Source organism: Gorilla gorilla, chromosome 12 (assembly GCF_029281585.2).
Source record: "Gorilla gorilla gorilla isolate KB3781 chromosome 12, NHGRI_mGorGor1-v2.1_pri, whole genome shotgun sequence".
NCBI lineage: Eukaryota > Metazoa > Chordata > Mammalia > Primates > Hominidae > Gorilla > Gorilla gorilla.
The window spans coordinates 119,156,821-119,184,590 of NC_073236.2; the positions used below are offsets into that span (position 1 = coordinate 119,156,821).

General features: G+C 38.9%; 1 protein-coding gene across 6 annotated transcripts in view; it reads left to right on the forward strand.

Annotated features, from left to right (window-relative positions):
• LDAH (lipid droplet associated hydrolase) overlaps positions 1 to 27,770 on the forward strand; it is a 138,289-nt gene that overhangs the window by 54,866 nt on the left and 55,653 nt on the right. The window lies entirely within an intron of this gene.

The following is a 27,770-nucleotide window of genomic DNA, read 5'->3' on the forward strand; positions in this document are numbered from 1 at the left end:
GCTGCAGATTTTCTCTCCTTCTCTTCACTTGCAACATGGTGAGCAGGGGGCATGTTTCAGCTTTGTTTGTGTTACAGCAGCTCTTTTAGCCTCGCCACTCATCAGGTCCTGAGTTCTTGTTCTGCGACCAGGAAGAATGAGGTTTGCAGACATGCAGAGGGTGAGCAAGACAGAGAGGAGCTTTATTGAGCAATAAAACAGCTCAGAGAAGACCCGCAGTGGACAGCTCCTCTGTGTAGCCAGGGTGTCCCAATGAGTGTTCAGCTCCTAGCAGAGAGGGTAGCTCCTCTCTGCAGCTGGTCATCCCATCCTGCAGCTCTCAGCAGAGAGGAGGCCCTGTAGGTGGCTTCTCTGTGCAGGCAAGTCATCCCTTTGTCTGGATCTCTTGGCAGAGATAGTAGCTCCTTTCTGCAGCAGGTCATCCCATTGTCTCTCTGTCCTCTGCTCTGCTCTGGCTGAGCCCAGGGCTTTTATGGGCCTCAGAGAGAAGGAAGTGCCCACTGATTGGTCCATGGGCAGCCAGGGGTAGGCCCAGAAAGGGCACCACAAGTCCCCTACTCTGGTCCCTGGGACTGGCAGCCTGGCCCCTAGCCTTCAAACCCTCCCTGGCCTGCAGGTGGGGCCTCACCGGAGACCCTCCCTCTTCTGCCCAGTGGCCCATCTGCCTCCTGCCAGCATCTAAGGCACCCAGGTTGCTTGTGCCAAGGGGCACCTGCAGGCCAGTGCTGAGCCGCCCTCAACACACCCCCTCAATTTCCCCTCATGCTTGTCAGCACCCAAAGTCCAGAGGGGACTGAGGTGGCAGGGAGCTGGCATGTCAGTGCTCCTCAAGTGTGTGCACACCCAGCTGGGTTGTGACAGTGACCAGGCTTGGCCCCAACCCTACTCCAAGATCAGAGCGGGCACCAGGAGCAGGGAGAGGTCACGGAGTGGGAGCTGGCCTCTCCAAGCCTTCAAGGGCAAGGGAGGGGGGACTTCCCAGGCCCCCAAGAGCACAGAGAGGCCTGGGTCCACAGCCTTGTCTTGGGCTGCTGCCTGCTACTGGCTCTAGTGGCTCCATGGAGCATGAAGCCCAGCTGCACCCCCTCACAGCCTGGGGCAGGGGCTCTAGGTACTTGCTGGGCCCAGGCCAGTGTCAGGGTAGGGGCAACATCTCCATGAGCTCCCCCAGTCGCCCTGGCATTCAGGGGCAGCTGGGAGCTCCCCCTCGCCCAGATTGTGGCCCTGCCCAGTGCGCACCTCCAGGAATGGATTGTAGGCCCTGGCCTGGCCGTCAGGAGTGTCAGGCCTGGTGGTCACCCTGATGCAGGGCAGACCCTGGGGACAGAGCCCTGGGCGGCCCTGCGCAGAGCCCCCTCCTGAGGCACAGAAACCCTGCACTGCTGGCCGGTCCCCGAAGCAGGTGTCACAGTCAGCTGCCTCGAGGACGTGGGGCACAGGGGACCCACCACCGCCATTGCAGCTCCTGTAGCCACTCCTGCTGCCACCGTCCATGCCTCCCCACTGTGGATAGCTCCCTGCTGCCATCAGGAGGGGGAAGAGGTGGAAGTCACAGAAAGAGGCAGAAGATATAATAATTTTCCAAACTATTGGCTGCAATCCATTAATGGATCCCAAAATCACTTCAGTGGGTTGCAACCAGTGGATCAGTCAAGACAGTAGACTGTGCTACAATAACACAATGTCAGTGGCTTTTAACAACAAAGGTTTGTTTCTTACTAATGATACAAATCCTTTGAGGGTAGGCTGCCCCTATGAAGATCTGTCTATGCAAGCTTTCTCCAGAATCCAGATTGATGGAGTAGCCTCTGCCTGGAATATTCAAGTCCCATGGCAGAGGATATAAAGTGAATAGTGAACCACACCTACATTTTAAAACCTCTGCCTGGAAGTGAAAATTTTCACTCCTCAAATTTTATTGGACAGAGCAAATCATATGACCAAGTCAGCCATCAGTGAGGCTGTGAAGTACAATCCTCCCCAGAGAATGGAAGCGTCTGTTTGTGACCAATGAAACAGTGTTTTTAAACAATGTATAATAAAATCGAGTAAAATAGAATAGAATAAAAATATATTGCAGTAAAGGCATGTATTATGAAACTTTTGTTTCACTTTGTGTGTGTGTTGATAACATAGTAGATTATAATGTCGAATGTATATCTTACTGTGAGTTAAGGTAAAAAAAAAAAGTTTGAAAACCATTCATCTGGACTAGAGTACACCACAGCAGCTAAGAACAGAGCAAGAATGTCAAGAAAGGGGTAGATATATGGAGGATTACAGATGGCCACAGATTTTTTTGTCATTCCTCTCAAGAAATGAAACCTGTTTCCCTTCCCCTTTAATTTTAGGCCAAGCATGTGACTTACTTTCACCAATAAGATACAGTGGAAGTAATGTACTTCTGGTAGCTTCAAGTCCAGGCCTTAAGAGGACTGGGAGCTTCTATTTCCTCCCTCTCAGAAGCCAGCTGCTGTGTAAGAAAGCCGACTGGCCTGAGACCACGAGGCTGAGAGAAGCCCAAGCTAGCTACGTAGGAGGATCATGAGGCACCAGGCCTGAGTGAAACCTTCTCGGGTCTTCCAGCCCATCTCAGCCCAGCCCATCCGCCACTGAATGGAGCCCAATGAGTGACCCCAGCCCACACCACATGGAGCAAAAGAACCATCCAACTGAGCCCTATTTGAATTCCTGACCCACAGAATTGTGAGAAAGCAAAATCATTGTGATTTTAAACCGTAAGTCTAGAGATGCTATGTTATATAGCAGTAGATAATTTAAACAAGGTAACAGGGTTGAATGTAACAAATGTTGAAGGCTTCAGGCTTCTAGAGTAAAAGGTTCTTGGTGTCCTTGAAGACAGACTTTTAGTGAAATAATGGGACAAGGGGGTTGCAGGAAGTTAGGTGATAAACGGATAGTGATTCCACTGGCCGGTGAAGGAGAAGAACACATAATAATTTAAGGAAGAAGCTGGTCAAGGGAACTTTTTTTCCTGTAAGTAGGGGAGAATTTAACATATGCTGAGAGGAACAGCCCAAGCATAGAGAGATGTCGAAAATGAAAGACAAATAGGAACTTTTGTTGGAACAGGTTTCCTTCCATTTGTCTTTTAGTCTACATACTTGAAAACTTGGAAAATGGAATTTTTCTTAATATTTATGTCTTTGCAAAAGTGGTTTACCCCTTCCCTGGGGTGGAGGGGGAACATATATTACATATTTGGTTCTCCTTTTCCATCTAGAAAAAGTCTAGCTCAATTTTTAAAATTGATGTTATTGTCATTACTAACAGTGATTATACCTAACATTCATTTGAAATTTATAAAACATGTTCACATGTAACAAGGTATTTTAACAGTCTGATTTTTCCCATCTTAAAGATGAAACCGAAGTGCCAAGGAGCCATGTGTCCAACCCATATGTCAACTAGTAGAAAGTAGCGGAGCTGGGACTCTGTATTCTGTTTTCTAACTTTCCCATTATCTGTTTTCTAGGTGAGTTAATTAGAGAGGGGATGATTACCGATGGTTAGACTAAGTTGCTTTCACAAATCACCAAACTATTTGGCCTAAACTTAAGATTTCTATTTTTGCTTTTTTAATATTTGAGTTCTTCAGATACACAGTGAGTGTTTTAGTGGGAAGCAGGTGAATGCATTGGGAGGAGTTCAGAGAGAACTGAGAGAAATAACAGCATGTGTGAGTGTTCTGGAGCATAGGAGATAAAGAGACTGTTGAGGCCTGGGCCAAGGGCAGAAATTAAACTGAAAAGATAGTAAATCAGAGTCCTAGAATTGAGCTGGGAACAGAAGGAGTATGAAGGAAATTGGAGGATTCTGCAAACATAGTGCATAGTAGTTTGGCAATTACCTGTATGTGACCCATTAATAAATCCTGCTGCGTGAAAAACACAGGCTTAGACAATCAGCACCTAACTACTCTGATTTCTGAAAGATTTTCCATTTCAGAAAACCGTTAAGTCTCTTACTCTAAGTTTGTATTGTAGATGATGAAATGCTATTTTTCCAATCACTTATGCATTTATTTAAATATATATGTATCTGCATATTTGTGCGCACACACACATTATCTTTTCTGAGTTACCCAGAATACCTTGCTAAAAACTAGACACATGGACAGTTTCAACTTTTCAACTTCAGCCATATTTAGTTATCTGTGTATTTTTTTAAATCCTGAAATTGCTTTCAAAGTGGAAAAATTGTGTGGGCTTTTTTCATCTTTTCATAACTCAAAAACGACTTAATATGTTTTTCTCAAACTTTGCAAAAAAAAAATCACCTTTGGGCTGAAACCAAGCATGGAAAATTTCACCACAAAGGGCTAATTTTTTGGAAAGCTGCAAGAAAGTGAAAACAGGGGTTTATAATAGAACATTCTTCATGCATGTTAATACTTAGTACTTTATCTAATGCATTTCATCTGAGAATTTCTGAACACTTTTCAGATTTAAATATTGAGCCATTTTAATATTTGTGTACCAATGATATATTGTCAGATATCGAAAAGTTCCCCCATCCTCTCAGATGTCTAATAGCTTGGGAATTAGTGAGATGTGTTTAAAATGACAGGTAGGGCAAATGAAGTTAAGTGGCTGCTAGCCAGAGAAAGCTGTATATTTACTGCCTAACACATTTTATCACTACCTCTTCTTGGCCCAGGAGTACTGTAGTTGTAAGTAAAATATAATAGATGACACTGGGCACTAATTTGAATAAGCCAACATGTCTCAAAGTAGTATCAACAGCACCTGTGATCTTGTTAGAAATGCAAATTCTTCCCCCTCTTCACCCCAAGGGGTGGGGCTCACCAACCAGCATTGAACTAGCACTGCAGGTGATTCTGATACATGCTTAAGTTTGAGAACCACCTACCTAAGCTTTCCCAAAGCTTGGAACAGAACGCATTGAAATGCTGTGGACAGTTAAATCTGTCCTTGGTCTTTCTGTGATGTCAGCTCTGTCTTCTCATATCCCTTGGAAGCAGGAGGAATATGAATCAAATTCTCTGAAGGAAAGGTCTTCTGTGTTAATGTGCTCTAGTTCTTTCCACCTATGACGTTGTCCATAAACACAGAGACTCCCTTGAGTAAATGTGCTGATATCAGCTTGTTCAGGGTAACAGCACTACCAAGTTGTATTTTCTCGTTTCCTTGAATTATTAGGGTCAAAACTGAAATGAGACTATAAATTTCTTTCTTATTTCTTTGAAATCTTTTAAGTTCTAAGATGGTATCAGATGTGTCAGTGGAAGTTGATTGAAGCTCTTTGGTGTGTAAGTTCTCAATCTGACGCTTTGCAGTAGCCCTCTGCATTTCAGCAAACTCCACGGTCTATATTTTTGTGTCTTCAGGCACGGAAATAGTTGTTTACGTGGCATTGTAACAAGTTTTGAAAATATTACCCTGGTGATGGAAGTCACTAGTCTGTAGTATGTGGGCCTTTAGCTAATCCTTTTAGCTTAGGTTAATTTCTTACAATAAATAATTTGTAGAAATTCATAGAAAGGACAGCAAGTTCTCAAAGATGCAAAGGATGTGAACAGATAATTCACTGAAGAACTAACTAATATATCAAAAAGTGTGTGCCTACCACAATGTGTGATACAGTGTTTAATGAATTAGTATATAGTAGTATACTTAATGATGTCTGTTTATATTGAGTACGGTAGTATTTGCTAATGTTCATTTGATGAATGAACCTCAACAGTTATCAAAATTAACTATTACTATTACATAGTCTAAAAGAAAAGTTGTGTTGTGTATGTATGTACTTCGATATCCATTTTAAGTAAGTTTGAACAGGTAAATACCAGGTGGCTTATAGTAGTTTTCTCTGGTGGTTAGGGGTAAAGGATGTATTGGAGTGAAAACTCTACATTGTTTCTGCTTTTCTTTATAATGACCATGTATTATCAGAAAAAAATAATTTCCATTAAAAAAGTATTCATACCCTTTGAACCTACTAATTCTTTTCTTTGGAATTTATATTAAGAAAACAGACAAAGATAGAAAAAATCATGTGCAAAACTATTATCTATTATAACAAAAAATTGGAAACATCCTAATGTCCAACCTTAAAGGCAAGGCTAGGTAGAGTATGGAATGTACAGCCATTAAAATTATATTTGCAAAAGACATTATAATACATAAAAGTTAATTATAGAGTATTAAGGATGTCAGAATACATAGAGAATATGTGAATACAACTGTATAAAACTCACACATGGAAGAGCTTGATAATTATAAAATGAATTTAGTGGTTGTATTTAAGTGGTGAGTTTGGATTTTTTTTTCTATTTTTTCTTTTTGAATTTTCTGTAATGGCATATATTTATTCACTATTATAGTCATTTAATGGTCATGCATTTTTCTCTCTTTTTTTTTTCTTTTAAGGTGATTTGTTCATGTTACTTTATAGCAGAAAGTTGTTCCAGGATAGATCTTTTTTAAAAATTTAATTTTGGATTCATAGGGTACATGTGCATGTTTATTACATGAGTATATTATGTAATGGGGGGGATTGGGCTTCTAGTGTACCAGTTACCCAAATAGTGAACACTGTACCCAGTAGGTATAAATTATGTTTGCTTTGTATATTGTCAAGTTCAGTGCAGTCCTTCTTAGGGCTCAAGTTATCCTACAGGGCCCATATTAAATACCAACCTTCTTAAGTCCTTCTGGGTACAAGATAGTTTATAAATAGACAAAAGAACAAATAAGTCATTAGCCAAATGTCACTTCCTGCATGAAAATTTTGCTGATTGCTCCGATAGAATATAACTTCTGCTACTTTTGGGCCAATGATATTGTCTCCTGTTAGCTTTTCTGTTGTGGCTTGTAGCTTAAGTGTAATTTTTTTTTATAGCCACAAGAACAAGAGCTGGCTTGTTTTCTTCTTTGTACCCTTGCAAGTTCTAGCATAGGGTCTTACACATCCCAAAAGGAAGACATCCATTTTTTTTCATTTAATTAAATTAAACTATATGAAAGTTACATCAGCAGCTTCTGCTGGTAAAATTCTCACTTGGTTCATAAGTGCCACTGACTTCTTCTGTTCATACAGATTAACCACTGCATTGACCTTAAGGAAACAGTTGTCTTGTTCGACAGTGAAAGAGAGTACAGATCAGCAGCAAGAGTTAGCAGCTATATGCATCCAAAGGAGCAATACTAATTCAGCTTCTATAAGATAGAATTGAAGAATATTATTATGGTCTCGGAATAGTTGAAGATTTCTTAAATTGGATAGCACAAATGTTTGTACAAAATACTGCTGTAAGTGAAAGGAAAGAGCTTAGGGGTGTGGCGGACAGACTTTAGGGTGGGTGGTGCCCCATGATCCTCACCTCCTAATGTTCATTCCTACACGTAATCCCCTCCATAAGTGGATATGACTGATGACTTGCATCCAACCAACAAAATACAATAAAGGTGACAGCCAGGAAGCACATGATTATGTGTATGTGATTTACATACCTAGGATTGTAAGGCCTGTCTTGCAGAAGTCTCTCTCCCATGCTGGCTTTAAAAGCAAACTGCCATGTTGTGGGTTGTCTATGTTGGGCGGCCTATATGGCAAGGAATTGCAAGAGGCCACTAGAAGATGAAAGCTGCCTTCCGTCAACATCCAACAAAAAAACTGAAATCCTTGATCCGACACTACAAAGAACTGAATCCTGTCCACAACCTTAGTGATTTGTATCCTTCCCCAGTCAAGCCTCAGATGAGACTGCAGCCCTAGCTGACACCTTGATTGCAGTCTGGTAAGATGCTAAGCAGAGAACCCAGCTAAGCTAGGCCTGGACTCCTGATGTGCAGAAACTGTGCAATGTCAAGTTTGTATTGTTTTAAGCTGCAAAGTTTTAGTAATTTATTACGTAGCAATAGATAACAAATCAAGAGGAAAGTAAAAGGGTAATAGCAACTCCTTGTTTTCTTTGCAGGAAAACCCACCTCTAAGACCAGTAGTGGCCCTAAGTTAGTATCAGCATTGTAGCAGTAGCAGCTAGCCTAGCCTTTTCCCCTGTCACTTTTCCCTGCTTTTACACTATCTTACCCACTCTTCCTACTCCACTCAATTACCTAGACTTTTGGTCTTCCTTGCAATTTTTTTATTAACATTACTTCTCTCCCCACCTCAAAAAAAAAGATAATTTGGGTTGTTGATAAGCATGTCTTTTGATAGCTTGCCTGTTGATTATTTGATGTAATAACAAAATCACAGGTTGGGATTCATTAGCATCATTCATCCTACTCTAGGTTGAAGCAGATCTTATTTGAAAGTATTGCCATATTCAAATCTCATCTGACCAAGAGGTTAATAGTGGTAGGATACTGAGAGGCCCTGTGGTATGAGAGAGTGGCCCATGCTAAGGCAGAGGTGATACATTTGTGAATTCCCTTGCATTTGTGTGGATATAGGTCTGAAAAATGTCGCTTGTACCTGGCCACACTGAAGCCTTGTTCATAGAGGAGCACATTCATAGAGCCTCAGTGGACACACTATAACTATCAGAGAAGACATAACAGGGAGGGGAGTGGAAACAGATGAACAACATTCTGTGAAATTGCCTCTTTTTGGCTTTTGTTTAGTTCAGATAGAAGCTTCTTTCTAGGTCTGTTTGTGGAGATGAGAAGTATGATTGTGATCTTTAAGGAAAAAGCTCTCTAATATGGTTAACCAGCATGTATGAGGTTGTTTTATGCTCACTTCTAGCTTGTATGGAAAATCTGTGAACAATATGCAATGTAGGCCACAAAAAATTTCCTGAAATGGAAAAAGCCTAGCAGGCACTAAATGAAAGCTAGGCACTAAATGAAAGATGCTTCACAAGAATAAAATGTGGTTGCTTTGAGATCTCACATTCCAGGCCATTTCAGACTAATTGTATTTGTTTGGGAAGAAGCAAGATTGTCAGGTATCAGGAAGGTGTATTGATACATAAAAGACGGAAGCCAGCATCATACTGCGAACCTCTCCCTAGGAAGCCAGACAGTAAATCATTTTCCAGGGTCAGTCATATAGAGACCAGAGGGAGCATGCCTGAATGAAGACACAGTCTAGAAACTCCATTTCAACAAATAGTTTCTCCCCTCACCAGTACTGTTATGGGAGCTTCTGCAAAAAGCCAAATTGAGTGTTAGAGATTCAGCCTTTTCCCCTTTCATAATTTACTACCCTCAGGAAGATGCTGAGGAGCTTCTTATAACCTCTTACAAAGGAGAAAGTCTCTGAGAGCTTCAGTAATATTATATTAATGTCAATAGACATTTTTTCAGAAGAGATTTCATAAAAACTTAAGGACATATTCTGGTTATCTGGGTACCAGGAGGGTTCTCCTTAAGGCCCTTGTTTCCTTCCGTTCATAGTTTCTGTGTTTGCCTTACAATCCCTGCACTTAGGGCTCCATCCTGACTTTATAATTTCTCATTGTCTACATATATATTTTCCTATCTATGTGCCTTTGTTGAGCTACTTCCTTTCTGCTTTGTCCCACACCATCTAACTGATGCCTCCTGTTCTTCTGGAAAATCATCTCAAACATGAGCTCCTGTGTGAACTCTTTCCTGATTCTTCCCAGTCATTTTTACTCTGTCCTTCCTTTGGTAACACTTTTTCTCATAATTCTTCTATATTCTACCCTATATTATAGGCATTGTGTATTTCGTTGATTTTTCCTGTTAGATTTTTCAGCTTTCCTTTTAACTAGAGCATAATCTACATACAATAACTCTTTTGTTTGTCTCCCTGCCTCGTTCTAGATATTTCTTCTGACTTAACATTCTACTTCACTAATCCTCACTTGAGCTATGTATAAACACCTTTAAACTCATCTGTTACATCCTCAATTTTAGTTATTCTATTTTTTGCCTATAAAATTTCCATTTTATTGTTATAATTACTAATTCCTGCAAATCTCCGTCTTGTCATTTAATATCTTGATCATATTATAGTTATTTTAAACTCCCTATCTGACTTTATTCTCCTTTGTACCATCAACAATTTTTAAAATTATCATTACTTTTATAAAAGTTCAGAGATCATATATTTGACATGAAAATAAATAAAGATTGTGTCTGATAATTCCAACATCTAAGTCTCATGTGGTTGCATTCCTACTTCAGCTTTTTCCTTTGCTTTGGTTATATTATCTTGTCTATCCGTATGCTTGTGTATTAGTCCAGGTTTGCCAGAGAAACAACCAATGGGATGTATGCATATGGAAAGAGGTTTATTATAAGGAATTGGCTCACGTGTTTATGGGGGTTGACAAATCCCAAGATCTGTAGTCAGCAAACTGCAGACCTAGGAAAGCCAATGATGTAATTGTAGTTTCAATCCAAAGGTCTGAGAGCCAGAATTTCTGATGGTTTAATTCCAGTCCAAAGGCTGGCAGGCTCAAGACCCAGGAAGAGCTGATGTTTCATTTTGAGTCTGAAGACAGAAAAAAAAAAAAAAAGTCCTAGCTTGAAGGCGGTCAGGCAGAAGGAATTCTCTTTTATTAAACCTTTTGGTTCTAGTCAGACCTTCAACTGATCGGATGAGGCTCACTCACATTAGGGAGGGCAATATGCTTTACTCAGTGTACCACTCAAATGTTAATCTCAGCCAGAAACACCCTCACACATCCAAATTGTTTGACCAAATATCTGGGCACCCTGTGGCCCAGTCAAGTTGACATGTAAAATTGACCATCACAGCTTGGCAAGTATTTTTTTAAACTGAATACCTGACATTATATGTGAAAAATTATTAAAACAGTATTAGAATCTTATCTTCCTCCAGGGAGGATTTACCTTTGTTTTTGCAATTATTCTTAGGGTAGGTCACTTTGATGCCATTGGGAATTGGGCTGAATCAAAGCTATCTTTGGAGGGGCTGGCCTGTTTCCAGTTCATCGTCACTTCTAGGGTATAGTCCTTTAATAGTTTCCACTGAAAGCCTAGAGTGCCTTCTCTTTCATGGGCACATAATTCCCAGGTTTTTCCTTCAAGCTCACAAGATTTTTCAGAAACTCTCTTCAGCTTCTTGGCTTCTTAGCTACTGCTTGCAAATTAGCAAATAACAAAGAAAAGCTACTTCAGCACTCTTCTCTGAAGTTCCTTTTTCCCTAGCATTTTAGCCTTCAAATCTCCTCTGCCTCTGATGCCTTCAAGGGGACTTTAAAACATTTTCCCAACTTTTCTAATTGTTCTTGGCAAGGAGATTGCTCTCCAACAAGATAGCCTGCCATCTTCACCTCCTATCAACACCATTAGCAGCTGGTGCTGAGCTTTAAGTTCTTCCAGCTCTGCTATTGAGAAGTATGTCATTTCAAGTTTTTAATTATCTTTGTGAACTGTTTTCTTCCTCTGGAAAGTTTTAGAATATTCACTTTATTCTCAGTATTATATTTTATGATGATATTCCTTGGACTATTTATCCTCTTTAATCCAGAAACTGGCATACTTACACACTGAAAACTCTTGTATTTTTTTCTCTACTTGTTTTCTCATTATTTGTGTGTTATACTTTCAGAAAAGATTTTCTTGATTTTCTTTTCCATTATCCATTTCTTTCAATTTTTAGTTTTTTGCAATGAGAAATAGGGGATATTTTCCCTACTTTATCTTCCAATTCATCTAATTAAACTTTTGATTTTGGCATCTATGCAAATAGTTTCTAAGGAATTTCTTGTTCTTTTCTTCCTTTTTGTAATATCCTTTTTATTTTTACTTCATGGGTCTCTCTTTCTCTCTCTCTCAGGAAAACATTTTTAGAGTTTTTGGGCTCCTGCATTGTCTGTATTCATTCTGAATTCCTTTCTTCATGCTTTTAAAAAAAGTACTGATCTGTCTATTGTAAGTGAAGCTTTCCTCAAATGTCTAGTGCTTATTCATTATCCACTCATATTTAAGAATGAGGCACCAGGCTGGGCACGGTGGCTCTCACCTGTAATCCCAGCACTTTGGAAGGCCGAGGTGGGTGGATCACCTGAGGTCAGGAGTTCGAGACCAGCCTGACAAATATGGTGAAACCCCGTCTCTACTAAAAATACAAAAATTAGCTGGGCATGGTGGCGCACACTTGTAGTCCCAGCTACTTGGGAGGCTGAGACAGGAGAATTGCTTGAACCCGGGAGGCAGAGGAGGTTGCAGGGAGCCAAGACCGTGCCACTACACTCTAGCCTGGGTGACAGAGTGAGACTCCGTCTCAAAAAAAAAAAAGAAAAAAAGAATGAGGCACCAAAACTATCAGGAGGTTTTGTATGGCAGTGGGTTTGGTCAGCTGGTCAGCTGTACTACAGGGTAATTTGGACAGGTATCCAACTTTTTTGGTGTGGTATTCTCCAGTGTACATATTTTTTCTGGAGCCATTAAGTCTCTTCAGAAAAACATTTTCAAACCACTTATCTAACACACAGCATCCTGAAGCAAACAGCTCAAGGAGCTGGAGTTTGCATGGGAGAATGTCTTAGCATTTAGTATTTTGGCTTTCACTTATATTGTTTTTATGATGTTCCTTTTCCCCTGCCTTTTTCTGTGCCCTGTGTCTCCAGGTCAGGAGCCTCTTTCTTCTATTTCCACACAGAATAAACCTCCAGGCCATGATGGGGTTGTGGAGAAGTTGCTTGAGGGTATTGGATGAGGCAACTGTCCCAGGGGACTGGCTGCCTCTCAGCCAGCCTTTCATTCATCAAGTCTGCTCTGTGCCGTGCACTGTTACTGGCACCTGTTATGGTTTTGGATCCATCTGTGAACAAAATAGGAAAAGAAGCAAAAAACAAACTGCTTATGCAGAATTTACAGTTTACTAAGGAGAGATGGTAATAAGCATAAAAATGAGTAAATTAATATGTTCAAAGGTGATACTGCCTTGATATAAAGAGTGGAGCAAGATAAAGGGGATTGGAAGCACCATGGCTGGGGGATAGAGGGCAGTGGTGGACTGCAAGTGATTTTTAAAACTTTTTATTTGGAAATAATTTCAAACGTAGGGAAGAGTTGTAAGACTAAGAATAGTGCAACAACATGAGATACACTTTTACCAGATTTACCTGTTGTTAATATTTTACCTCATTTGCTTTATTTGCTCCCCTACACACACACACACACACACACACACACACACACACACACACACAAACACAGACACACAATATTTCTTCTTGAACCGTTTGAGGATAAATTGAATATATTATTGCCCCTTATCCCTAAAGACCTCCTTAAGATGTTCTTAAGAATAAGAATATTCTCTTAATCAACCACAGTACTGTTATCAATGTCAGTAAATGTAATATTGATGTAATACTTTAATCTACCTTGCATATTCCCATTTTGTCATTTGGCCCACTAATGTCCTTGATAGCATTTTCCCCCTTCCACTATGGTCTGGAGAATCAGGTATTGCCTTGAATTTTCATGTTTCTTTATTCTCCTTTAGTATGAAACAGCTCAAGCATATTCCTTTGTTTTTTCATAAAACTGACATTTTGAAGAATATAATTCCTTTTTAAAAAGAGATTATCCTGATTTTGTATTTGTCTCATGTTTCCTTTTGACTAGATTAAGGTTTTGCATTCTTAGCTGTAAAATAATACCTCATAGGTGATGCTATGTCCTTCTCAGAGTAGGTCACCTGTAGGCACATGACATCCAGCTGCTCATCATTGGTGATATTAATTTCAATCACCTAATCAAGATGTTGTGCAGAATTTCTCCACTGCATGCTTTACTTTTTCTTTTTTTTTCTTTTTTTTTTTTTGTGGCGGGGGGAGTTGGAGTCTTGCTCTGTCACCCAGGCTGGAGTGCAGTAGCATGATCTCAGCTCACTGCAAACTCCGCCTCCTGGGTTCAAGCAGTTCTCCTCCCTCAGCCTCCCGAGTAGCTGGGATTACAGGCACTTGCTGCCAGGCCCGGCTAATTTTTTTTTATTTTTTTAGTAGAGACGGGTTTCACCGTGTTGCCCAGGCTGGTTTCAAACTCCTGAGCTCAGACAATCTGCCTGCCTCAGCTTCTCAGAGTGCTAGGATTATAGGCATGAGCCACCGCACCCAGCCTGCATACTTTACGTTTTCTTAGCAATGAATAAAGAGTCTATGGGGAGGCACTTTTTTCTTCATGTCAATATCCTCCTCTTCAACGAAATTTTCTCCTAGATTCAACATCCATTATTTATCCTTGCCTGATCCAATCTTTACCAAGATTTTCTTTCTTCACATAAACCCATTAGAACTCAATATTCTTTTATAAGCAAGAACCTTCCTTCTTATGTATGTTTAATTTGTATATATGTATTTATCAGCCTGGACTTATGAATTTTGGATTTATTAAAGGTATGTGATTCATTACTATATTGATTTTGGTGATAAAATTATTCCATATTTGGCCACTGGGAGCCACTTAAGTCTGCCTCCTGTTGTAACTGCAATTTTAAGCAAGATGTTTATTAGGCATCATAGAAGTGACCTGCTGGAGGTAGAGTTAGCCACATGGCTATCTAGGGTACAAGGGTTCTAAACAGCAGAATAGTTATTACAAAGGCTTTAAGGCCATGAATATGCCTGTTTGAGAAACAGCAAGGCCAGTGTGACTGGAGCAAAGTGACTAAGGTGTGAAGTAATAAGACAGGGAAACTTTCATTGCATTTGCCCTCCCCACACTCTTCTATATCCTGTGGTCCAGAAGAAACATTAAATACACCCTTATACCCACCAACAAATGAAGAAGTAAAACCTGCCATTAAGCCAACTTCTTGAATTTATTTTGTATGTTGTAACATCCAGATAGCTACATATAGATGTGTACTTTTTGAAAATGTATCCCGTCAGCCAGTGATAGTTGTATTTCCATGAAGATTATTCCAGTCGCCTGTATTTGAACAATTATACAGGATCTGACTGTAATTAGAAAAAGGAGATAGGGGCCAAGTCAACCTAGTACAAGTTTGGATTTCACATTTTAAATCATTGGTTAAATAAAAACAAAGTGAAGATGAAAATGTTTCTTTTATTAAAAAAGATAAGAAAATATAAAATTGGAGCTTTTATTAGTTTATACATGTCTCAGAGAAATAATAGTCACAGAGAAGTAGCAGATAGTGGCATGCACTTATTAGCTTCTCACATTATTATATTACACTGGAAACATGGGCTGTTACTGTACAGTGAAACTAGAGTTTAAGGTGGAGAACTAGATTGACCTGATGCATGTGAGTGTTTATGAGTTTCACATTGAAGGTGCCTGGTTTTTGTTGTTGCTGTTGTTGTTGTTGTTGTCGTCGTTGTTTTCTCTCCAAAGAATACAGCTTAGAATGAGTGAGGCAAGCTCAAATCATGTAGCTGTAACTGTCAACTTGGTGAATTTCTGAGTTATCAGAAAGTGAGACTCTGGGCATGATGAAGCCATAAGTCAGGGAATATCAGCAACCATCAGAAGCTGGAAGAAGCAAGGAATGGATTCTCCCCTAGAGCTTCTTGACACAGTGCAGCCAGGGCATGTTTATTTCAGCCCAGTGATACTGATTTGGCCTCCAAAACTGCCAGAGAGTAAATTTTTGTTATTTGAAGCCACCCATTTGTAGCAATTTGTTACAGCAGCTGCTGGAAACTACTTCATTGCCATTGACACTTGATCGCTATTTCAGTACAAAGACCTGTGTATCTGTCTTGTTCAGTGATACTGATTTGGCCTCCAAAACTGCCAGAGAGTAAATTTTTGTTATTTGAAACCACTCATTTGTAGCAATTTGTTACAGCAGCTGCTGGAAACTAATACATTGTCATTGACACTTGATGGCTATTTCAGTACGAAGACCTGTGTATCTGTCTTGTTCAGTTTGGGGGAAACTTTCATGCATTATTTCTGTCATGTTCCCTTCCCTCCCTCCCTGTCTTTTCTTTCTAGAACTCATTTGATAGGACATTAGTTTTCCTGGATTGGGTGTCTGATTTTCTTTCCACCTGTTTATCTCTATGCTTTCAGTGGAATTTTTTTCCACTCAATCTTTTTCACTGATATTTTTAAATTGAAGTATAAATTTTTTTTTTAAATACTACTGTCTTGACCAGGCACAGTGGCTCATCCCCGTAATCCTAGCACTTTGGGAAGCCAAAGTGGAAGAATTTCTTGAAGTCAGGAGTTCAAGACCAGCCTGGGCAACATAGTGAGACCCTGTCTCTACAAAAAAACACAAAAATTAGCCTGGTGTGGTGGCGCACACTTGTAGTTCCAGCTACTTAGGAGGCTGGGACAGGAGGATCACTTGAGCCCAGGAGGTTGAAGCTGCCACTGCACTCTAGCTTGGGCAACAGAGCAAGACCTTGTCTCTGTAAAACTAAATAAATTTAAAAATAAAAAAAGAATACCACTTTGTTTACTGTTTCTTTTATATCCCACTCATCATTGATACAGTATTTTCTCTTAGCTCTAAGCAAATTACAATTTCGTCTGATTCTTCATTGTCTTTTCCTCTGAGTTTTATATTTGTTGTGCTGTCTTTCATGTTAGAGGCTTTACCTAATATCTGTCAATCTGTTGTTTCTTTATATTAAGGAAGTTTTCCCCCTGAAATCAATGGATGAATGGGAATTATATTTTTAACTTATTAGAATAAGTTAAAAATGTGTAAATAGAATAAATGCATTTGCAGGGCGTTTACCCTCCTAAGACTGAGGGAGAGCATATGTGTGTATTGTGGCTTATTGTTACAACTATCTCCTAGATTCATTGAAGATAGAGGTTACGTTTGTTTCATAGTCTCCTCATTGGCTTGTAGTAATTTTTCAAAAGAAGGAAGGAAACATTTTTACCTTACAATAAAAGTCTGAAACCACATATTTTATGGTGATCTATAGGAGGACTAACTGGAAGCAGTCACAGGGTACTGTCCCTAACAGAGTGTGCATCTTTCATGCAGTAATTATACTTTACTAGTGGAAACTACATTCCAGGAAACCTTTACATAAAGGTTTTACAATGTTGAAAATAAAAGATATGCTTTTTACCTTTAAAAAGAAAGGTGGAACTTAATTGAGAATATTATAGAATTATTTCAAAATCAGACTGCTTTTAAAAAAAACTTCAACTTTTATTTTAGATACAGGGGGTACATGTGCAGGTTTGTCAAACGGGAATATTGCATGATGCTGAGGTTTGCGGTACAGATCCTGTGACCCAGGCAGTGAGCATAGTACCCAATAGTTAGTTTTTCAATCCCCCCATCCTCAAGTGGTCCATAGTGTTTATTGTTCCCATATTTATGTCCATATGTGCTCAATGTTTAACTTCCTTTTGCAGGTGAGAACATGCGGCATTTGGTTTTCTGTTCCTGCATTAATTTGCTTAGGATAATGGCCTCCAGCTCCATCCATGTTGCTGCAAAGGACATGATTTCATTCTTTTTTATGGCTGCGTAGTAGTCCATGGAGTATATGTACCATATTTTCTTTATCCAGTCTACCACTGATGGGCATGTGGGTTGTTTCCATGCCTTTGTTATTGTGAATAGCACAACAATGAACATAAGTGCATGTGTCTTTTTGGTAGAATGACAAAGTTAGTCTTTGATTTAATGGTGACAAATGTGCTTAATTACTTAATGCAAACTTTGCTGTATGCATTTGAAAAGCATCAGTTAGTTCTATCAATTGGAAATATTAGCTGTACTTACTGAACAACTGTCTAGAGCCATTGATTTAGGTGAATTTCTTGGTTACTGACTAACACAGAGTATATGATCCTCAGTTTCATCATAGAGCATATTCAGATACCGTGGAGGCACTTTTGATGGACAAAGGCTATCAGCAATGCTATCCAGTCCCATTAGGGAAGTTAAGAGTCTCCCCAGAGTCAGTTGTCCTTTCTCTAAGCTCTGCAGAAGCTGAGACCTCAGAATTTTAGTAAGGCAGGCCGGGCACAGTGGCTCACGCCTGTAATCCCAGCACTTTGGGAGGCTGAGGCAGGTGGATCACCTGAGGTCAGGAGTTCGAAACCAGCCTAGCCAATATGGTGAAACCCCGTCTCTACTAAAAGTACAAAAATCAGCTGGGTGTCGTGGCATGTGCCTGCAATCCCAGCTACTAGGGAGGATGAGGTGGAAGAATTGCCTGAACCCAGGAGGTGGTGGTTGCAGTGAGCTGAGATTGCACCACGGCACTCCAGTCTGGGCGACAGAATGAGACTTTGTTTCAAAAAAAAAAAAAAAAAAAAAAGTTTAGTAAGGCAGACGTAAAAATCAGGAACTAAATTTCGGTTATTGCTGAGTCTGGGAGATACCATGGTACCACCAGGAGGGATGCTACCCTTATGAACCTGTTCTGTCTGGGAGTAAATGGGAGGAGGAAACCCCCTTCAGAGACCTGTGAGGAAGAAATAAACATCAGATATGTCTTCTTTCCTGAACTAAGCAGGACAGATCCTAACCTGTTCCGTTATCAAAGCTGATATGGGGACTTACACACTTCAGCCATTTGGGCCTAACCTTTTCTCTGTGAGTTAACTGCTTATATTCCCAAAGTTTAGTCTCTATCTCATGGGGTCTTAGCTGCCCTAACTGATGGATTTGCTTCTTACCACATAAAATTGAACAAGAAAGCTGTACTCTTTGCCTTCCAGTTGACTTCCTAGACGCTGAGAGTGTCCTGGGGCAGCTTCTGTGGCAGAAATCCCTTGTGGCTGGGGCTGTGCTGTGTGCCCTATACATGCCTCTGGCTATGGGCCTTTGCACTGTATTATTCATCCTTGGCCTGAAACCCTGTCACGGATACCTTTTTCTCATCTTAGTACTGGTATAAAATGGCATTTTAGTGTATGGAACTGAAGTATACATGTTTCACAATATCTTTTAGTAAAGTTAAATAGGGAATAATTTTTTTACTGGTTTCACTGAATAACCCTGTATTCTATCATCAGCACTTTGCTTGTGTACTCAGTGTTTGTCAAGAAAATTTCTTTCCGAGCTGCTTTTCAAAGATTCCTTGACCCTTATAGAGAAGAAATTTTGAGTGCCTATTTTGTATGTTTCTATTTTACTCTTCATTTCCCATGTCCTGATACCTCTCTAAATATCTCTCCCACTAGACTTTATGTTCTCTGAAGGCAGGGACTTTGTCTTGTCACCCCTGTGTCTCCAGCACTCAGCACAGCACCTGGCATACTGTAGGCACTCAGTATATCTTCATGAATGAACAAATGAACAAATGAATGAACAACCAGTAGATCTAAGGAATGGCTCCCCCTCCCAGTCATGCTAGGCCTGCGCTTTTAAATATTGGGGTTTTTAACTTAGAACAGTCCCAGTGCCATTGCCAAACATATTGGCGGGGTGTGTGTGTGCTTCCTGACCCATACATAGCACTCCAGCTCCAACTTTATGTCAAGTAGCAGTTTCTTGATCAGCAGAGCCATCCTATCACATTCTGTGTAGCTTTACCTCTAGGAACCATGAGAAAGGCCTGATATTGCCAAAGGCCGTAGTAGTCATGTGAGAATTTTGTAGCTATAGACCTTAAGGTTTGCTATTCACTATTCACTGAATTCTGAGGCTACCTGGAGAACACTGTTTAATTCAAAATAACAGGTGCTTCCTAAGAGATAGTTGTACTGCAGAGCAGCAGGTAAAGAATAATTTGCAGTGAGCCTGTGAGCATCATTGTTTTCTGAATGAGCTCTCAGTGATTGTGAATCAGAAGAGCCCAAAACGAAGTGGTTTCCACAAGATTTCAAGCTGAGGAGAACAGCATTTTGCATCCAAAATAAAATAAGTGCAGAGAATATAAAATGATAAAAGCTTGAGAAGAATGGGCTATAGGAAGATATTGAAGCTAAGTTTCAGGTATTTGTGCAGTTATAAGTTATGTAAAGACCTCTGCAAATATGCAAACATTCCTTATAATTAACAACCGTGACATGAAGATGAAAAGTATTAAATCGCTTTTTTTTTCACATTCAGGTAATTAAAGTGCAGAAAAATCTCTGCCCCAGAGGTCTGAATATAATTCACATGAAAGGAAAATGGCAAAAGTGGTTAGTTTCTTGAGTACCATCTTAACTGAAACATACTAAAATGGCATAATTTTGTTTCAGTAATCAGTAGTTGAAAGATCTCATGCTTTACTTCTTAGGATATGGATTTAATTATTTGTGGAGCTAAATGATTTGAGACACTTGTAAAGATTAGCCCATATCTAACAATAATAGTAGTAATTGGTTCAACCATAAGAAAATTGCCTCCAAACAATAACAATTACAAATAACTTATTTTGTACGTAAATATATAGTATATATAAAGGTTAATGGCATGGATTCAGAAGTCATCCTGCTTTAATTCATATCTCTGTCACTTTGTGGCCGAACCTCAGTTTTCTCTTCAGTGGAATGAGGGAACTTCATAAGGTTTTTATGTGTATTAAATGAAACAATATATATGTAAAGTGCATAAGCATAGTACCTAGAAAATAGTAAGCTATCACTACTACTGTTAATCCAAGTACTTCCCTGCGAGGCATATTCTTATCTTTCTGACATACGAAGTTTTTAAGACAGAGTAGAAAATCTCAAAAAGCAAGCTCTTGATTAAAATATAATGGCATTTGCAGTTTATAAACTGCATACTTAGTAAATAAGCTTACTAGGCTTGTGTTTCCAGTGTGATCCTAAGGAGAAGAACACATGGCCTTATGAGAAGAGGAGATAAACTAAACTAGGATTACTTCTAGACCTATGTTTTGACAGCTAGCAAGTTTATCTTTGAAGGCTGTCTGGTTGACATTGCATGTTGGCTAAGACATGCCTTACAAATGTTGCAGTCACATAAAAAGAGAAACTGTGTGCTATTTTTTTGTTTGTTTTCTGCTTGTACGGTGGAGAAGCACCCTGCCATAAATGCATTGGTGGGTTAAACTAATAAACAAATAGGCAGAGTGGCAGTGATAATGTTCTTTTGAAGATGTTGAAGTACTATTTGTCGCAGCTTCACTTAGTCATAACACATAGGCACCATTGCTGCTCTCCCAGAAAAATGGATGCATCTGTAATAAGCTGTATAAACAGGTGAAGTCTTTTAAGGATTTTGAAGATTTACTGTTTTTTTAAAGCCTATTTAATGAAACAGGTTGTGCACAATCCACACCTAAGCACCACACTTCTTACCTTGTGGCCATACCTCACATTGTTTCTTAGCTCCTTTTCTGAAAAATGATTACAACAATAATAATAAATTCAAGAAAAATAAGCATCAAAATACTTTCCTCTAACCCCTGCAAATGTATCCAGTATAAAAAGTCCCAGTGTGCATATTTACCTTCCTGTACTGTTCAAGAAAACACGGTTGTGCTTCATTATCAAAAGTTGGTTCTGGTAGATAACAGAAGAGAATGTGAAATATGCGAAAATGTTTTCTTAGGATAGAATGAATTGGCTAACATGGGAGTTCTTTTTTTAATGAGATAGTAACATAAGAAAATGTTTGGTCATGTACACAGATTTGGAAACCTTCACCACACAGCTGTGTTATCAAATTAGGCATACTTCCTTGACTTAGATGATATTTTTTTTTTACCAATATGAAGAATGAAAAATTTTTATTACTGTGATTTATCAAATTTGGACTATAAATTTCATTGAAATTATCATTACAATATCTAGGAAAAGTTTCACCCAGCAGGTAATAATTGTTGTTCTCCAAAGGCAAGAGAGGAAAACCAGTCTCATCAACTAAGTATTAGTTGTGATAAGGTCTTTGGTCTTCTTATATTTTTACAAGGCAATGACGCATTCAATGTACGTATTAGAACTTCCTTATTGTTTTGGTCCATTCCCATTATTTCAGAGTGCATTTTAATTCTCAATTTGTTATTGATATAGATCAATCAAATATAACCCTGTGGTTGCTTATATAATATTAGAGTTTCCCTTACATGCAGTTTTGCTTAACATGGGTCACAGTAAAGGATCGTTTATAAAAGTAATGGATTGTTTCCTGTTTCTGCCAGCTGATTTGATCAATCTGAAGTTCCTTATGTACTATGGGTTACATAACCAGTCTGGAATCTGTGTGGTACATTCTTCTAGTTTGGTATTAACTGAATTAACCATTTATATTCTTTAAATCATTGAGGACGTTTTAGTAAACACTTGAACTGCTCTCTTCTTCAAGTACTCTGCTCCAGCAATACTGTTCACCTGGCTCTTACTCAAACACACCACTTTAGCTTTCTATGGCCTCTGCACATGCTCTTCCCTCTCCCCACAAAATTTATTTTTCCAAGCATCTCCTAGCTCACCCCCTAACTGCCTTTGCACAAATGTCACCTTTCATCAAAGCCTTTCCTAAACACCCTATTTAAAACTATCCCACCACCCCTAGCAATTTCTAGTCCTCTTTTATTATTTTATCTGCCCCGTCATAGGACTTGTGACTTACTACCATTATACATATTTGATTCAATTATTATTTATTGCTTAAATTGTTATGATCATTTATTATAAATCATTTATTATGGCTAATTAACATACATATTATGCTCAGTCATTTACTTGATTAGTTATTAGCCTCAATTATATCTTATTTTTTAATATATATTTTTATTTGACAAATAGAAAGTATATAGATTGGTACAATATGATGTTTGGAAATAAGCATATATTGTGGAATGACTAAATCAAGCTAAGTAACTTATGCAGTACCTTACATGCTTATCTTTTGTTGTGGTAAGAGCACTTGAAATCTATTCTACTGTCTTAGCAATTTAAAAATGGGCAAAGGACTTGAATAGACATTTCTTCAAAAAAAATGCAGATGACCAACAGGTATATGAAAGGGTGCTCAACATCACTAATTATCAGAGAAATGCAAATCAAAACCACAATGATATATCACCTAACACCTGTTAAGATGTCTATTAGAAAAACAAAATGTAACAAGTGTTGATAAGGATATGGAGAAATAGAAATCTTTGTGTGCCTTGTACACTGTTGCAAGAGCATTGGTAGAACTACTTTGGAAAACTCTTTGTAATTATCTACTAAAGATGAATATATGCCTACTATATGACCCAGTATTTCTACTTTGAAGTGATACAGCCAACAGAAATACATGCATACATGCACCAAAAGACATATACAGAAATGTTATTAGGACTTCTGGTTTCCAGTTCCACATGTAGGGAGCTTAGAAGTTGCCACTCCAACCCTAACAAGTAAAAAGCTAAGCAAACTGAGAAATCAATTCTTACTGGACCCAGGATAGGGGAGGACACAGGGAAAACCACTGTCCCCAAAAGACTAGAGAGACAGACTGGCAAATACCGAGAGCCACAAGTTACTAGAGCATGCAGTCACAAACAGAAACCCCCACAGGAAGCAGTGCCATGGTAGAAAAACCTGAGCTGTAATTGATGAATTATAGGAGGTTCAGTATGAACAACTCTGAAAGTTTAAAACTCCAGGAGGACCCACTCATGGGGAAACACCACTATTTTGTTAGACTTACCTACGTGAGCTCAATTAGATTCTCCAAGTAAATATTGCAGAAAAATCCCTATGTGCTTCTGGCAGCGGGAGGGTGAAATGAACTATTTTGAAATATGCCAGAGCACTGTGCTCTTCTTAACAAGGTCTGCCCCCAGGAGAAATTAGTTAGCTAAATCCTAACCTGCTGGGGTATTATTAGAGCCTGACCCAAGGGAAGGGAAATACCTAACTCTTGTCAGCTCTAACCTTCTGCATCAGAGAAGGGAAATACTAAACTCCAGACAACTCTAGCCATCCTGTCCTACCAAAGAGGGGAGAAGAATACTGAGGAAACACTTAGAAGTTTGTACACCAGAGGCATATGCTTACTAAAAGACTGAGACTTAATCATAGGATGATAGAATGTCTCCCCTCCCCTTTCCCCCACCTAACTACTACATTGCTAAAAGCTGATTTATAAAAGTTCCTTTTACCTGGTACATCATGTCCAGCTACCAAGAAAAAATTACTAGGCATACCAAAAGGCAAAAAAAAAAAAAAAAAATCTGAGGAGAATAGAGCAAGCTTCAGACCCAGACAGGTAGGGATTCTGGAATTGTCAGATGAGGAATTTAAATCCACTATGATTAATATACTAATGGCTATAACAGATAAAGAAGGCATCATTCAAGAATAGGTAGACAATGTAAGAAGAGAGATGGAAATCCTAAGGAAAAAGCAAAGAGAAATGCTAGAGAGTAAAAACACCGTAAAATAAAAATGCCTTTGATGGGCTTATCAGTAGATTGAACATGGCTGAAGAAAGAGTCTCTGAGCCTGAGAATATCTCAACGTAAACCTCCAAAACTGGAAAGCAAAGAAAAAGACTGGGAAAAGAAAAAAAAAGAATAAGGACTGCAGGACAACTACAAAAGGTGAAACATATGCATAAGGGGAATACTAGATGGAAAAGAAACAGAGAAAGAAACAAGAAATATTTCAAACAATAATGACAGAGTCATTTCTTAAATTAATGTCAGACATTAAACTTCAGATCCAGGAAACTCAGAAAGAAAATAATAGGGGTTTGAAACTCAGATCTCCATAAAGAAAAGAAGAGCATCAGAGAGGGAATAAACAAAGACTGAAATGTTCATTTTTCTTATTCTTAATTGATCTAACTGATAAGTTTGTTCAAAATAATAATAGCAACAGTGCTTTCGATTTTGTATGTTTATATGTTATATGTATGCTTACATATAAGTGAAATGAATGACAACAACACAAGGAGCAGGAGGGAAGACTTAGGATTATTTTGTTTTTGTATGATACACTACTTATAAAGTGGTATAGTGTTATTTAAAAGTGGACTTGGACTAGTTGTAAATGGATATTGCAAAATCTAGGGCAACCACTAGAAGAATTTTTTTTTTAAGTATAACTGACATGCTAAGAAAGGAGAGAAAATGGAATCACGTAAAATGCTCAATTAAAACCACAAAAGGCAGAAAATATGTGGAAGATGAAAATAGAAAATAATGACAAATGTGGTCCATATTAATTTAACTACCAGTAATCACTTTGAACATCAGTGGTCTAAATGCACCAAATAGGCCTGGTGTGGTGGCTCACACCTGTAATCCCAGCACTTTGGGAGGCTGAGGCAGGAAGATCACTTGGGCCCAGGAGTTTGAGACCAGCCTGCGCAACATAGGGAGACAGACCATCTCTACAAAAAATTTGAAAAATTAGCCAGGCATGGTGGTGTGTGCCTGTAGCCCCAGCTACTCAGAAGGCTGAAGTGGGAGGATCTCCTTGAGCCTGGGAGGTCAAGGCTGCTGTGACAGAGTGAGACCCTGTCTCAAAAAAAAAAAAAAAAAGAAAAAAAGAAAAGCACTAATTAAAAGATTGTTAGAGTGGATCAAAAAACAAGACTCAACTATATGTTGTTTACAAGAACCCCACTTTAAATATAAAGACACATGTAAATGAAAAGTAAATGGATGGAGAAAAATATACCAAGCTAACACTAATCAAAAGAAAACAGGAGTAGCTATATTTCAGACAAGGCCGACTTTTCAAAGCAAAGAAAGTTATCCAGGATAAAAAAGGTCATTATATAATGATAAAGAGGTCAGTCCTCCAAGAAGACATAACAGTCCTTTACATGCATGTGCCTAGCAGCAAAGCATCAAACTATGTGAGGCAAAAACTGATAGAACTACAAGCATAAATATATGCATCCACTATCATAGTTGGAGATTTCAACACCCCTTTATCAGAAATGGACAGATCCAGCAGGCAGTAAATGGGTAAAGACCTAGTTGAATTCAACAACACCATCAATCAACTTGATATAATTGACGTCTATAGACTACTTCATCCAACAAGAGCAGAATACACATTCTTCTCAAGATTACGTGGAACATTCACCAAGAGAGACCGCATTATGGTCCATAAAGCACACCTTAACAAATTTAGAATAGAAATTATATAATGCCTGCTCTCAGACCACAGTGGAATTTTACTAGAAACCAATAAAGGAAAGATAACTGGAAAGTCCCAAAATACATGGAGATTAAACATGGATTAGAAAAGAAATTCCAAGATAAATTGAGAAATAATTTTGAACTAAATGAAAATGAAAACACAACTTATCAAAATTTATGGGATGCTGCAATGAGCCAGGATCGTGCCATAAAATAAAATTAATATATCAGAGATGTATGTACTCCATGTCCATTGGAACACCCTTCACAATAGCAAAGTTAATGGAATCAACCTAAGTGTCCATCGGCAGATGAATGGATAAAGAAAATGTGTATGTACTCAATGGAATACTGCTCAGCCTTAAAAAGAAGTTTTGTCATTTGCAACAATGTAGATGGGGCTGGAGAATATTATGGTAAGTGAAATAAACCAGACACAGGAAGACAAATACTGCATATCCTCACTTATATGTGGAATCTGAAACAACAGAACTTATAAAGCGGGGAGTAGAATGGTGGTTACTAGAGTCTGGGGTGGTGGGCAGTGGGAGAATGAGGAGAGGATCGTTAGAGGGTACAAAGCCTCAAATAGACAGAAGTAATAAGGTTTTTTCCTTTGGGATATATTGCACAGTACAGTGAGTATAGCAAAAACAGCCTTTATAACAAATGATGCTGGAACAACTGAACGTCCATGTGCAAGAAAATGAATCTAGACACAGACCTTATACTTACCACAAAAACCAACTCAAAATGGATTATAGCTCTAAATATGAAACACAACTATAAAATGACTAGAAGATAACATAGGAGAAAACCTAGATGACCTTGGATGTGATGATGACTTTTCAGATACAAACCAAAGGTACAGTCCCTGAAAGAAATAACAGATAAGCCGAACTTCATTAAAATTAAAAACTTCTACAGAAAGCAGGGTCAAGAGAATAAAAAGATAAGTCATAGACTGAGAGAAAATCTTTGAAAAGACACATCTGATAAAAGACTAATCCAAAATATACAAGGAACTCAGAAAACTCAAAATAAGAAAAATATAAAACCTATTTTAAAATGGGCCAAAAACCTTAACAGATACCTCACCAAAGAAGATATACAGATGACAAACATATGAGAAGATGCTCCGCATCATATGGCATCAAAGAAATGTAAATTAAAATGACAGTGAGATAACGCCACACCTGTTAGAATGGCCAAAATTCAGAACACTGACAATAAATGCTGAAAAGGATATAGAAACAGCAGGATATGGAGCACCTCTCATTCATTACTGGTGGGAATCAAAATAGTACAACCACCTTGGAAGACAGTTTGGTGATTTCATACAAAACTAAACATATTCTTACCATGTGATCCAGCAATTGTGCTCTTAGGTATCTACCCAAAGAAGTTGAAAACTTAGTGCACACGGGCATTTATAGCAGCTTTATTCATAACTGCCAAAACTTACAGCAACCAGTATTTCCTTCAGTAGGTGAATGAATAAATACACTATGGTACATTCAGATGATAGAATATTTTTTAGCATTAAAAAGAAATGAGGGGGCCTGGACATGGTGGGTCACGTGTGTAATCCCAGCACTTTGGGAGGCCAAGGCAGGAGGATCATTTGATCCCAGGAGATCAAGACCAGCCTGGGCAACACAGGGAGACCCTCTCTCTACAAAAATTTAAAAAATGAGCCAGGCATGGTGGTGCACACCTGTAGTCCCAGTTACTCGGGAGGCTGAGGTGGGAGGATCACTTGCACTCAGTATGAGGCTGCAGTGAGCTGTGATTTTGCCTAGTTATAGGCTGAGAGGGTGGTGAGTGGTGG